Here is a 14,713-nt window from a genome sequence, read left to right as displayed (position 1 = left end):
AGACCGCGAGAACAAAAAAAAAGATGCATCCATGTTTCCCTACAAAAAGATGAGCATGTATATTTTCCTGAACTTGATGAGCACATTTGGGCATGCCCAATGCATAGCCCTAGACCTAGTGCCCCATGTGCCAACTAGGTTCGGATGCCACCGTGGACTAAAAATAGATGCCTCAAACGTGTCAGTGTAGCTTGCAGAAGAACTAGTTGCTCGAGTAGAAAAAGCAATGAGCGAGAGAAAGAAAGAGAGAGATGTCGTCCGGACGCTCATCCATCCATATGGTGGCTCACGTCATGGGGTTACAGGTGCACTGGGTGTATGCGAAATTAAACGGTGCTTCAGCAGTATGTGCTCATGTGGCTGGGCTGGGGCAGTACCTAGGTGCTGCCACCATTGTACATGCCCTTATGGATGCTGTCCTGTGGCAGCCGTTACATGCTGAAGCAACTTTAGTTCTACAGAATATCGTAACTGTGTGTGCTAAAACCACAGCCAGATTTCTCTCTAAACAGATCAGTCATAAACAACTACAATAAACCCAAACTCATCCAGATTTTCTCCAAAATGAGAGTTTGACAAACAACCGTCCTAATATAGCGCAACCCCTGCATCCATTAGTTCCAAGAAACCTAAAAAGTAAAGAAAATGTATTAGGGACGTTTGGCTCAACATGGAAAAGACTGAGTAAACACAAGTGCTATTGTAGTCTAAAATCTATCTCACCTCCAAAAATGAAACAGAAAGTGGGTTAGAGGACCAGGGAGTTAGCATCCGAGCAACATGTGTACTTTACAGCACAGAATTACAACATTATTGTTTGTTTGGAAATATTCTAGCAATCTTCAATTTTAGACTTTATCAATTGTTATACTACCTCTGTAAACTAATATAAGACGTTTTGGATCACTAAAGTAGTGACTCAAAATGTCTTATATTACCAGAGGGAGTCACATTTAAGGAAACAGAAAGAAGCACTCAGCAATACGACAAGGAAAAACAAAGCATTCCAAAGTCCTGACAAGGCGAATGGATGACTAGTACTGGATGATCAACAAAGAAGCATTATATAAGAGAATATTACCCAGAGATGCATAAGCTGGCTGCCAGATTCATACCCATTCCCTACTTCTAGATGAAACTACCCAGATCATCTGTTGATTCCAAGCCATCCTTCTTGCCTGAAAAAATGTTTTCCTCAGTCAAGGTAGTTAATATAAACTTAAACAACAGACGCAATATTGCTAACCCAGAACAATTTATAACAATATAAACTATGTGTTGTTACTTGCTATGAACATAGTAGTCGTCTGAATAGATATAATTTGGATCTTACTGAGGTACAACTACACCAAATGCGGGCTAAAAAAACTGAGCTATAACTACACCAAGTCGGTCTAACTAGATCAATAGTACCAAACCTAGTAGGAGTATTTGATTGGAATTCATGTTCGGATTTTACTGACAACGTCAATTCGATACCGAAATTCATCCATTTGTATGTTTCCACATTATAACCCATGAACAACCCATAATCTTCTGTCCAAGCACTACCAATCAAGCAAATGCAAAACTGAAAAGGAGATCGTAGCAGTTAAAACAAGCAGGTGATTACATACCTGCCGTTGCCGTGGGGATCCGTCTTGATCCAAGCCATAGAGGAAGCACGCATGGCACGAGAGAAAAGTATTCGTCTTCCATCGGAGAGGCCCCGATCACCTTCCCAATCTGCATGTCCACGACGAGGACGTGCTCGCCGACCTTGATGTAAATGACACTGTCGTGGAGAGGGTCAAGGACGGCGATCTACGGTGCCGATTGAGCCGAGTTCTCCTGCCACAGGTAGCCTCCGTCCGCCAAGACCTTCCTGAGTGACACCTGGTGCTCTACCACTGGTCCGTCGTCGAGCGCATATGAGCTGAGCAGAAACGGCCCGCCCGGACTCACCTCGGCATAGCGCAACCTCCCCTCGCTCACGCCGATGCGCCGGCACTTGGACAACTCCATCATGGACAGAGCCCGTTCCTCGACCTTGTTGAGATCTCCTTCGTCCGCACACAGTGGCGGATCTAGGAATTTAACATTAGGTGTTAATTTTTTTTTGTGTTCACCCTAATAGATGATCCAATTGGTTCACCGCAATACAAATACAAATTGTTCACTAGCAGCTACATATGTCCCCTAGCCATGATGTAGCTGTTCCCAAGTGTTAAAGAGCTATGGGGATGTTTGGTTTGTGACAAGGCTGCCTTAGGTTTCACGCTGTAAGTGAGACGATATGCAGAGGACAGTGGTATCCTCGACGTCTACGACTGTGGCGGCCGCCGCTGCGACCCTCTATGCTGGGGCGCTTGGTCCCGTATTGGGCTGTTGCTCCTCCCCAGTAGTGGCGGACGGCATGGCATTGGGCGACTCGTCCACGCGGAGCTCCTGCGCTGGTAGCTCCTATGCGTGGCAATGGCTATGGCTTGCCATGCCCATCAGCTTGGGTCGCGAGAAGTGGCGCAGCCAGAAATTATATATGAGGAGGGCCAAGTGCTGCTAAAATAGGTTGGGGAGGGCCAAGCTGTTGAAAAATGATTTTTTAGAAGCAAATAGTGACTAATTATGTCACTGTTCATATCAAATTAGCAGCAAATGGCTGATGTTAGGGGGCCAGGGCCCTTGCCAATCCAACATGTCTCCACCACTGGTCCTGAGAGCGCCGCCGCCTCGTTCATGCCTCGGTGAATCTGTGGGAAGAAGGAAGAATAGCTGGCTTTTCTTTTTCTTTGATTTTTTTGAGAAAATTGTTTGGTGAGTGGACAAGAATCGCCTGGCTGGGCGAGCCTCTCATGCGTGTGTGCACCCTAGTGGACATAAGTGGTCTGAAGCCTGAAGGTGCAAGGGAACGAAGCCAATGGGCTGCTGCTGCCTACCTGCTTGCTGAAATAGGCATATTGCGCCTGTAGAATAGTGTATCTGTCATATATGCCTATATATAAAAAACTGCATAAATTTTTAGGTGTACATCTGTACACCCATGCCCCATGCTAGATCCAGCCTATCCGCACATGCAGGCGCAGGCAGCACGCTGCCGCTCGGCAGCTCGACGAAGCAGATCTCCGGCCGGTCGGCGAAGGGGTCGATGGAGACGGCGCCCAAGGTCAGGTCGACCCACCACAGGTGGCCGCCGAAGGCAACCGTCTCCTGGTTCATCTCCATCTCGCGCGGGAGCAGCGGTCCGCCAGGCGAGCCCATCATCACCATCTTCCACTTGCCTTTGTCAGAGAGGAACCGCGCAAGGGCGGAGCCATTGAAGACGAAGTCGGCGACGGCGGACCTGTCGGGCAGCCGACACCCGAGCCCTCTATCAGCCTGGGTGAGGAGGCCCATATGGTGGATGATGATACGTCTTCAACGTATCTATAATTTTTTATTGTTTCATGCTATTATATTATCTGTTTTGGATGTTTTATATTCATTAATATACTAGTTTATATTATTTTTGGGACTCCAGTTTCTGATTTTTCCTTATTTTTCAGTTTCGCAGAAAAAGAATACCAAACGGAATAAAACCTTTGCGATGATTTTTCTTGGACCAGAAGACACCCAGGAGACTTGGAGATCAAGTCGAAAGAGCCACGAGGCGGCCACAAGGGGGAGGGCGCGCCCAGGGGGTAGGGTGCGCCCCTGCCTTGTGGGCCTCTCGTGACTCCCCTGACCTAATTCTGCCTCCTATATATTCACATATATTCCCAAACCACCAGAAGTATTCACGAAAACACTTTTCCACCGCCGCAACCTTCTGTTCCCGTGAGATCCCATCTGGGACCTTTTCCGGCATCCTGCCGGAGGGGGATTTGTTGGAAGTATGCCCTAGAGACAATAATAAAATGGTTATTATTATATTTCCTTGTTCATGATAATTGTCTATTGTTCATGCTATAATTGTGTTATCCGGAAATCGTAATACATGTGTGAATACATAGACCACAACATGTCCCTAGTGAGCCTCTAGTTGACTAGCTCGTTGATCAACAGATAGTCATGGTTTCCTGACTATGGACATTGGATGTCATTGATAATGGGATCACATCATTAGGAGAATGATGTGATGGACAAGACCCAATCCTAAGCATAGCACAAAGATCGTGTAGTTCGTTTGCTAGAGCTTTTCCAATGTCAAGTATCATTTCCTTAGACCATGAGATCGTGTAACTCCCGGATGCCGTAGGAGTGCTTTGGGTGTATCAAACGTCACAACGTAACTGGGTGACTATAAAGGTACACTACAGGTATCTCTGAAAGTGTCTGTTGGGGTGACACGGATCGAGACTGGGATTTGTCACTCCGTATGACGGAGAGGTATCTCTGGGCCCACTCGGTAATGCATCATCATAATGAGCTCAAAGTGACCAAGTGGTGGTCACGGGATCATGCATTACGGTACGAGTAAAGTGACTTGCCGGTAACGAGATTGAACGAGGTATTGGGATACCGACGATTGAATCTCGGGCAAGTAACGTACCGATTGACAAAGGGAATTGTATACGGGATTGATTGAATCCTCGACATCGTGGTTCATCCGATGAGATCATCGAGGAACATGTGGGAGCCAACATGGGTATCCAGATCCCGCTATTGGTTATTGACCGGAGAGTCGTCTCGGTCATGTCTGCATGTCTCCCGAACCCGTAGGGTCTACACACTTAAGGTTCAGTGACGCTAGGGTTGTAGAGATATTAGTATGCGGTAACCCGAAAGTTGTTCGGAGTCCCGGATGAGATCCCGGACGTCACGAGGAGCCCATGGCCTTTCGCCTCTGAAAGCGTCCTTCCTTCTCAATGCCCGGGCATCCATCCAATGCATGATTTTCGATAGCGTCGAACATGAGCGGACACCCACACAATCTCGATTTGACACAACAACACTTTCCACTTCCGGATTGGTCCGGAGGTAAAGAATTGTATATAGGAAGTCCAGTTTCGGCCACTGGGAAAGTTTTGGGGGTCACCGGTATTGTACCGGGACCACCGGAAGCGTCCCGGGGGTCCACCGGGTGGGGCCACCTATCTCGGAGGGCCCCATGGGCTGAAGTGGGAGGGGAACTAGCCCCTAGTGGGCTGGTGCGCACCCCTTGGGCCTCCCCCCTGCGCCTAGGGTTGGAAACCCTAGGGGTGGGGGGCGCCCCACTTGGCTTGGGGGGCAAGCCACCCCCCTTGGCCGGCGCCCCCCTGGAGATTGGATCTCCCAGGGGCCGGCGCCCCCCAGGGCCCCTATATATAGTGGAGGGGAGGGAGGGCAGCCGCACCATAAGCCCTGGCGCCTCCCTCCCTCCCGTGACACCTCTTCCTCCCCGCTTGCGCTTGGCGAAGCCCTGCCGGGATCCCGCTACTTCCACCACCACGCCGTCGTGCTGCGGGATCTTCATCAACCTCTCCTTTCCCCTTCCTGGATCAAGAAGGAGGAGACGTTGCTGCTCCGTACGTGTGTTGAACGCGGAGGTGCCGTCCGTTCGGCGCTCGGTCATCGGTGATTTGGATCACGACGAGTACGACTCCATCAACCCCGTTCACTTGAACGCTTCCGCTCGCAATCTACAAGGGTATGTAGATGCACTCCTCTCTCTCGTTGCTAGATGACTCCATAGATTGATCTTGGTGATGCGTAGAAAATTTTAAATTTCTGCTACGATCCCCAACAGTGGCATCATGAGCCAGGTTTATGCGTAGTTACTATGCACGAGTAGAACACAAAATTGTTGTGGGCGTAGATCATGTCAATTTACTTGCCGCTACTAGTCTTATCTTGATTCGGCGGCATCGTGGGATGAAGCGGCCCGGACCGACCTTACACGTACGCTTACGTGAGACAGGTTCCACCGACTGACATGCACTAGTTGCATAAGGTGGCTAGCGGGTGTCTGTCTCTCCCACTTTAGTCGGATCGGATTCGATGAAAAGGGTCCTTATGAAGGGTAAATAGTAATTGGCATATCACGTTGTGGTTTTACGTAGGTAACAAACGTTCTTGCTAGAAACCTATAGAAGCCACATAAAAACATGCAACAACAATTAGAGGACGTCTAACTTGTTTTTGCAGCATATGCCTTGTGATGTGATATGGCCAGAAGATGTGATGAATGATATATGTGATGTATGAGATTGATCATGTTCTTGTAATAGGAATCACGACTTGCATGTCGATGAGTATGACAAACGGCAGGAGCCATAGGAGTTGTCTTTATTTTTTGTATGACCTGCGTGTCATTGAATAACGCCATGTAAATTACTTTACTTTGTTGCTAAACACGTTAGCCATAGAAGTAGAAGTAATCGTTGGCGTGACAACTTCATGAAGACACGATGATGGAGATCATGGTGTCATGCCGGTGACGAAGATGATCATGGCACCCCGAAGATGGAGATCAAAAGGAGCAAAATGATATTGGCCATATCATGTCACTATTTGATTGCATGTGATGTTTATCATGTTTTACTTCTTATTTGCTTAGTACGACGGTAGTAAATAAGATGATCCCTTATAATAATTTCAAGAAAGTGTTCCCCCTAACTGTGCACCGTTGCGAAGGTTCGTTGTTTCGAAGCACCACGTGATGATCAGGTGTGATAGATTCTAACGTTCGAATACAACGGGTGTAAGCCAGATTTACACACGCAATACACTTAGGTTGATTTGACGAGCCTAGCATGTACAGACATGGCCTCGGAACACGGAAGACCGAAAGGTCGAGCATGAGTCGTATAGAAGATACGATCAACATGAAGATGTTCACCGATGTTGACTAGTCCGTCTCACGTGATGATCGGACACGGCCTAGTTGACTCGGATCATGTTTCACTTAGATGACTAGAGAGATGTCTATCTGAGTGGGGGTTCATTGAATAATTTGATTAGATGAACTTAATTATCATGAACTTAGTCTAAAATCTTTACAATATGTCTTGTAGATCAAATGGCCCACGCTAATGTTGCCCTCAACTTCAATGCGTTCCTAGAGAAAACCAAGCTGAAAGATGATGGCAACAACTATACGGACTGGGTCCGGAACCTGAGGATCATCCTCATAGCTGCCAAGAAAGATTATGTCCTAGAAGCACCGCTAGGTGATGCACCAATCCCAGAGAACCAAGACGTTATGAACGCTTGGTAGTCACGTGCTGATGATTACTCCCTCGTTCAGTGCGGCATGCTTTACAGCTTAGAACCGGGGCTCCAAAAGCGTTTTGAGCAACACGGAGCATATGAGATGTTCGAAGAGCTGAAAATGGTTTTCCAAGCTCATGCCCGGGTCGAGAGATATGAAGTCTCCGACAAGTTCTTCAGTTGTAAGATGGAGGAAAATAGTTCTGTCAGTGAGCACATACTCAAAATGTCTGGGTTACACAACCGCTTGACTCAGCTGGGAGTTAATCTCCCGGATGACGCGGTCATTGACAGAATCCTTCAGTCGCTTCCACCGAGCTACAAGCTACAAGAGCTTTGTGATGAACTTCAATATGCAGGGGATGGAGAAGACCATTCCTGAGGTATATTCAATGTTGAAATCAGCAGAGGTGGAGATCAAAAAGGAACATCAAGTGTTGATGGTGAATAAAACCACTAAGTTCAAGAAAGGCAAGGGTAAGAAGAACTTCAAGAAGGACGGCAAGGGAGTTGCCGCGCCCGGTAAGCCAGTTGCCGGGAAGAAGCCAAAGAATGGACCCAAGCCTGAGACTGAGTGCTTTTATTGCAAGGGAAGTGGTCACTGGAAGCGGAGCTGCCCCAAATACTTAGCAGACAAGAAGGCCGGCAACACCAAAGGTATATGTGATATACATGTAATTGATGTGTACCTTACCAGTACTCGTAGTAGCTCCTGGGTATTTGATACCGGTGCGGTTGCTCATATTTGTAACTCAAAACAGGAGCTGCGGAATAAGCGGAGACTGGCGAAGGACGAGGTGACGATGCGCGTCGGGAATGGTTCCAAGGTCGATGTGATCGCCGTCGGCACACTACCTCTACATTTACCTACGGGATTAGTTTTAAACCTCAATAATTGTTATTTAGTGCCAGCTTTGAGCATGAACATTGTATCTGGATCTCGTTTAATGCGAGATGGCTACTCATTTAAATCCGAGAATAATTGTTGTTCTATTTATATGAGAGATATGTTTTATGGTCATGCCCCGCTGGTCAATGGTTTATTCTTAATGAATCTCGAGCGTGATGTTACACATATTCATAGTGTAAATACCAAAAGATGTAAAGTTGATAACGATAGTCCCACATACTTGTGGCACTGCCGCCTTGGTCACATTGGTGTCAAGCGCATGAAGAAGCTCCATGCTGATGGACTTTTAGGGTCTCTCGATTATGAATCATTTGACACATGCGAACCATGCCTCATGGGCAAAATGACCAAGACTCCGTTCTCCGGAACAATGGAGCGAGCAACCAACTTATTGAAAATCATACATACTGATGTGTGCGGTCCAATGAGTGTTGAGGCTCGCGGTGGCTATCGTTATGTTCTCACTCTCACTGATTACTTCAGTAGATATGGGTATGTCTACTTGATGAAACACAAGTCTGAGACCTTTGAAAAGTTCAAGGAATTTCAGAATGAGGTGGAGAATCAACGTGACCGAAAGATAAAGTTCATACGATGAGATCGTGGGAGGGAATATTTAAGTCACGAATTTGGTACGCACTTAAGGAAATGTGGAATCGTTTCACAACTCACGCCGCCTGGAACACCTCAGCGTAACGGTGTGTCCGAACGTCGTAATCACACTCTATTGGATATGGTGCGATCTATGATGTCTCTTACCGATCTACCGCTATCATTCTGGGGCTATGCTTTAGAGACTGCCGCATTCACTTTAAATAGGGCTCCGTCGAAATCCGTTGAGACGACACCGTATGAATTATGGTTTGGGAAGAAACCTAAGCTGTCGTTTCTAAAAGTTTGGGGATGCGATGCTTATGTCAAGAAACTTCAACCTGAAAAGCTCGAACCCAAGTCGGAGAAATGCGTCTTCATAGGATACCCTAAGGAAACCATTGGGTATACCTTCTACCTCAGATCCGAAGGCAAGATCTTTGTTGCCAAGAACGGGTCCTTTCTGGAGAAAGAGTTTCTCTCGAAAGAAATAAGTGGGAGGAAAGTGGAACTTGATGAAGTACTACCTCTTGAAGCGGAAAGTAGCGCAGCTCAGGAAAATGTTCCTGTGGTGCATGCACCGACTAGAGAGGAAGTTAATGATGATGATGATCAAGGTACTTCGGATCAAGCTCCTACTGAACTTCGTAGGTCCACAAGGACACGTTCCGCGCCAGAGTGGTACGGCAACCCTGTCTTGGAAATCATGTTGTTAGACAACGGTGAACCTTCGAACTATGAGGAAGCAATGGCGGGCCCAGATTCCAACAAATGGCTAGAAGCCATGAAATCTGAGATAGGATCCATGTATGAAAACGAAGTATGGACTTTGACTGACTTGCCCGATGATCGGCGAGCCATAGAAAATAAATGGATCTTTAAGAAGAAGACAGACGCGGATGGTAATGTGACCATCTATAAGGCTCGACTTGTCGCTAAGGGTTATCGACAAGTTCAAGGGGTTGACTACGATGAGACTTTCTCACCCGTAGCGAAGCTGAAGTCCGTCCGAATCATGTTAGCAATTGCCGCATTCTATGATTATGAGATATGGCAAATGGACGTCAAGACGGCATTCCTTAACGACTTTCTTAAGGAAGAATTGTATATGATGCAGCCGGAAGGTTTTGTTGATCCTAAGAATGCTAACAAGGTATGCAAGCTCCAGCGCTCCATCTATGGGCTGGTGCAAGCATCTCGGAGTTGGAACATTCGATTTGATGAGATGATCAAAGCGTTTGGGTTTACACAGACTTATGGAGAAGCCTGTGTTTACAAGAAAGTGAGTGGGAGCTCTGTAGCATTTCTCATATTATATGTGGATGACATACTGTTGATGGGAAATGATATAGAATTCTTGGAAAGTATAAAGGCTTATTTGAATAAGTGTTTTTCAATGAAGGACCTTGGAGAAGCTGCTTATATATTAGGCATCAAGATCTATAGAGATAGATCGAGACGCCTTATTGGTCTTTCACAAAGTACGTACCTTGACAAGATATTGAAGAAGTTCAATATGGACCAGTCCAAGAAGGGGTTCTTGCCTGTATTGCAAGGTGTGCAATTGAGCACGGCTCAATGCCCGACCACGGCAGAAGATAGAGAAAAGATGAGTGTCGTCCCCTATGCCTCGGCCATAGGGTCTATTATGTATGCCATGCTGTGTACCAGACCTGATGTAAACCTTGCCGTAAGTTTGGTAGGAAGGTACCAAAGTAATCCCGGCATGGAACACTGGACAGCGGTCAAGAATATCCTGAAGTACCTGAAAAGGACTAAGGATATGTTTCTCATATACGGAGGTGACGAAGAGCTCGTCGTAAAGGGTTACGTCGACGCTAGCTTCGACACAGATCTGGATGACTCTAAGTCACAAACCGGATACGTGTATATTTTGAATGGTGGGGCAGTAAGCTGGTGCAGTTGCAAGCAAAGCGTCGTGGCGGGATCTACATGTGAAGCGGAGTACATGGCGGCCTCAGAGGCAGCACAAGAAGCAATCTGGATAAAGGAGTTCATTACCGACCTAGGGGTGATTCCCAATGCGTCGGGCCCGATGACTCTCTTCTGTGACAACACTGGAGCTATTGCCCTTGCCAAGGAGCCCAGGTTTCACAGGAAGACCAGGCATATCAAGCGTCGCTTCAACTCCATTCGTGAAAATGTTCAGAATGGAGACATAGATATTTGTAAAGTACATACGGACCTGAATGTAGCAGATCCGTTGACTAAACCTCTCCCTAGAGCAAAACATGATCAACACTAGAACTCTATGGGTGTTCGATTCATCACAATGTAACTAGATTATTGACTCTAGTGCAAGTGGGAGACTGTTGGAAATATGCCCTAGAGGCAATAATAAAATGGTTATTATTATATTTCCTTGTTCATGATAATTGTCTATTGTTCATGCTATAATTGTGTTATCCGGAAATCGTAATACATGTGTGAATACATAGACCACAACATGTCCCTAGTGAGCCTCTAGTTGACTAGCTCGTTGATCAACAGATAGTCATGGTTTCCTGACTATGGACATTGGATGTCATTGCTAACGGGATCACATCATTAGGAGAATGATGTGATGGACAAGACCCAATCCTAAGCATAGCACAAAGATAATGTAGTTCGTTTGCTAGAGCTTTTCCAATGTCAAGTATCATTTCCTTAGACCATGAGATCGTGTAACTCCCGGATGCCGTAGGAGTGCTTTGGGTGTATCAAACGTCACAACGTAACTGGGTGACTATAAAGGTACACTACAGGTATCTCTGAAAGTGTCTGTTGGGTTGACACGGATCAAGACTGGGATTTGTCACTCCGTATGACGGAGAGGTATCTCTGGGCCCACTCCGTAATGCATCATCATAATGAGCTCAAAGTGACCAAGTGGTTGGTCACGGGATCATGCATTACGGTACGAGTAAAGTGACTTGCCGGTAACGAGATTGAACGAGGTATTGGGATACCGACGATCGAATCTCGGGCAAGTAACGTACCGATTGACAAAGGGAATTGTATACAGGATTGATTGAATCCTCGACATCTTGGTTCATCCGATGAGATCATCGAGGAACATGTGGGAGCCAACATGGGTATCCAGATCCCGCTGTTGGTTATTGACCGGAGAGTCGTCTCGGTCATGTCTGCATGTCTCCCGAACCCGTAGGGTCTACACACTTAAGGTTCGGTGACGCTAGGGTTGTAGAGATATTAGTATGCGGTAACCCGAAAGTTGTTCGGAGTCCCGGATAAGATCCCGGACGTCACGAGGAGTTCCGGATTGGTCCGGAGGTAAAGAATTGTATATAGGAAGTCCAGTTTCCGCCATCGGGAAAGTTTCGGGGGTCACCGGTATTGTACCGGGACCACCGGAAGGGTCCCGGGGGTCCACCGGGTGGGACCACCTATCCCGGAGGGCCCCATGGGCTGAAGTGGGAGGGGAACTAGCCCCTAGTGGGCTGGTGCGCACCCCTTGGGCCTCCCCCTGCGCCTAGGGTTGGAAACCCTAGGGGTGGGGGGCGCCCCACTTGGCTTGGGGGCAAGCCACCCCCCTTGGCCGCCGCCCCCCTGGAGATTGGATTTCCCAGGGGCCGGCGCCCCCCCCAGGGCCCCTATATATAGTGGAGGGGAGGGAGCGCAGCCGCACCATAAGCCCTGGTGTCTCCCTCCCTCCCGTGACACCTCTTCCTCCCCGCTTGCGCTTGGCGAAGCCCTGCCGGGATCCCGCTACTTCCACCACCACGCCGTCTTGCTGCTGGATCTTCATCAACCTTTCCTTTCCCCTTGCTGGATCAAGAAGAAGGAGACGTCGCTGCTCCGTACGTGTGTTGAACGCGGAGGTGCCGTCTGTTCGGCGCTCGGTCATCGGTGATTTGGATCACGACGAGTACGACTCTATCAACCCCGTTCACTTGAACGCTTCCGGTCATGATCTACAAGGGTATGTAGATGCACTCCTCTCTCTCGTTGCTAGATGACTCCATAGATTGATCTTGGTGATGCGTAGAAAATTTTAAATTTCTGCTACGATCCCCAACAGGATTCGATCACGGAGGGCATCTACATCAACTCTACTGCCCTTCCGATGAAGCGTGAGTAGTTTACCTTAGACCTACGGGTCCATAGCTAGTAGCTAGATGGCTTCTTCTCTCTCTTTGATTCTCAATATCATGTTCTCCTCGATGTTCTTGGAGATCTATCTAATGTAATCTTCTTTTGCGGGTGTTTGTCGAGATCCGATGAATTGTGGATTTATGATCAGCTTATCTATGAATATTATTTGAATCTTCTGAATTATTTTATGCATGATTTGATATCTTTGTAATTCTCTTCGAACTATCGGTTTGGTTTGGCCAACTAGATTGGTTTTTCTTGCAATGGGAGAAGTGCTTAGCTTTGGGTTCAATCTTGCGGTGTCCTTTCCCAGTGACAGTAGGGGCAGCAAGGCACGTATTGTATTGTTGCCATCGAGGATAAAAGATGGGGTTTACATCATATTGCTTGAGTTTATTCCTCTACAACATGTCATCTTACTTAATGTGTTAGTCTGTTCTTCATGAACTTAATACTCTAGATGCAGGCAGGAGTCGATCGATGTGTGGAGTAATAGTAGTAGATGCAGGCAGGAGTCGGTCTACTAGACACAGACGTGATGCCTATATTTCATAATCATTGCCTTAGATATCGTCATAACTTTGTGCTTTTCTATCAATTGCTCGACAGTAATTTGTTCACCCACCGTATTATTTGCTACCTTGAGAGAAGCCTCTGGTGAAACCTATGTTCCCCGGGTCTATTTTCCATCATATAAGTTTCCGATCTACTATATTGCAATCTTTTACTTTCCGATCTATAAACCAAAAACACCAAAAAAAATTTATCTTTCATTTATTTTTATTTATTTATCTCTATTAGATCTCACTTTTGCAAGTGACCGTGAAGGGATTGACAACCCCTTTATCGCGTTGGGTGATTTGTGCGTTGTCTTCTACTGGATTGATACCTTGGTTCTCTAACTGAGGGAAATACTTATCTCTACTTTGCCGCATCACCCTTTCCTTTTCAAGGGAAAAACCAACGCAAACTCAAGAAGTAGCAGACGACGAGGGTCCTCCTGGAGCCACCGATGTCGGGGAGGCGGAGCATCTGGCCGGTGAGGGGGTTGCAAATGAAGCGCTGGATCTCGGGGTCGATGAGGTGCGGCGGGGCGAAGATGCTGGAGACGCCCGGAGGGCCCACGGGGCAGAAGCACGCGGTCCGGGCCGACGAGCAGCGGCCAACCTTGATGGAGTGGTCGATGATTGGCCATGGTGGCGGGTGCGAGGAGGCAACGCCTGTGGAGAGGGAGGGGCGAAGGCGGCCGGAGACGGCGCTGGCGGTGGAGAGGTAGCGATTGGGGACGAAAGCGGTGGAGAGGCCTAGTAGGCGCCGGAGCGACATGGCGTGGTCCGTCCGTTGCCCGTTGGACTGGTGGTTGTTTGGGTGACTCCTACCGACAGTGTGTAGTCTTCCTTTCCTGACAAAAAAAAGTTGCAACTTGGATTCGAAGTTCAAAAATCCAAGTACAATTTTCTTTCAATATCGGAATTTTGGTTATTTTCAGAGTGGGTTTGTGGAGATATTTTGACTGGCTTTACTGTCAATAAAAAAGTGGAACATGTAGATAATCGTTTTCTCATGGGCCCGTGCAGTAGTGTCACATAGCCATGGGTGGGGCTGCAGCCGGAAGGCTCGCCAAGAAGTTTCGAATTTAGTTCAAAGAAAGTTTTGAATTTCATTTATAATATGAAAATAAATGGTTGTATAGAGAACTCTTAGGTCATCTGCAATGTGTGCCAAATAGCATTGTCAAATTGAGTTTTGGCTTTTGACAGCCCTATTATACATTGTGGAGATGCATGGTCAAAATAATGGGAATTGAAACTTCTTCGTGCTCCCATGCCAAACAACCTATGCAATAAAATGCTATGCGAATCTCATTCAACTAGCACAAGCAATGAATGATGGTCATAAATATGGCATTTTTCTATTACATTCTTTTTTGCGGTGGGGCCTACCCCACAT

General features: G+C 47.1%; 1 pseudogene; it reads right to left on the bottom strand.

The window, feature by feature from the left end:
* Window positions 1–1,128: 1,128 nt before the first annotated feature.
* On the bottom strand, window positions 1,129–14,089 carry LOC123120224 (uncharacterized; annotated as a pseudogene).
* Between the last annotated feature and the right edge of the window lie 624 nt (window positions 14,090–14,713).

The sequence above is a fragment of the Triticum aestivum genome, chromosome 5D (assembly GCF_018294505.1).
Source record: "Triticum aestivum cultivar Chinese Spring chromosome 5D, IWGSC CS RefSeq v2.1, whole genome shotgun sequence".
Classification (NCBI taxonomy): domain Eukaryota; kingdom Viridiplantae; phylum Streptophyta; class Magnoliopsida; order Poales; family Poaceae; genus Triticum; species Triticum aestivum.
This window is presented reverse-complemented; position numbering and strand designations above follow the sequence as displayed.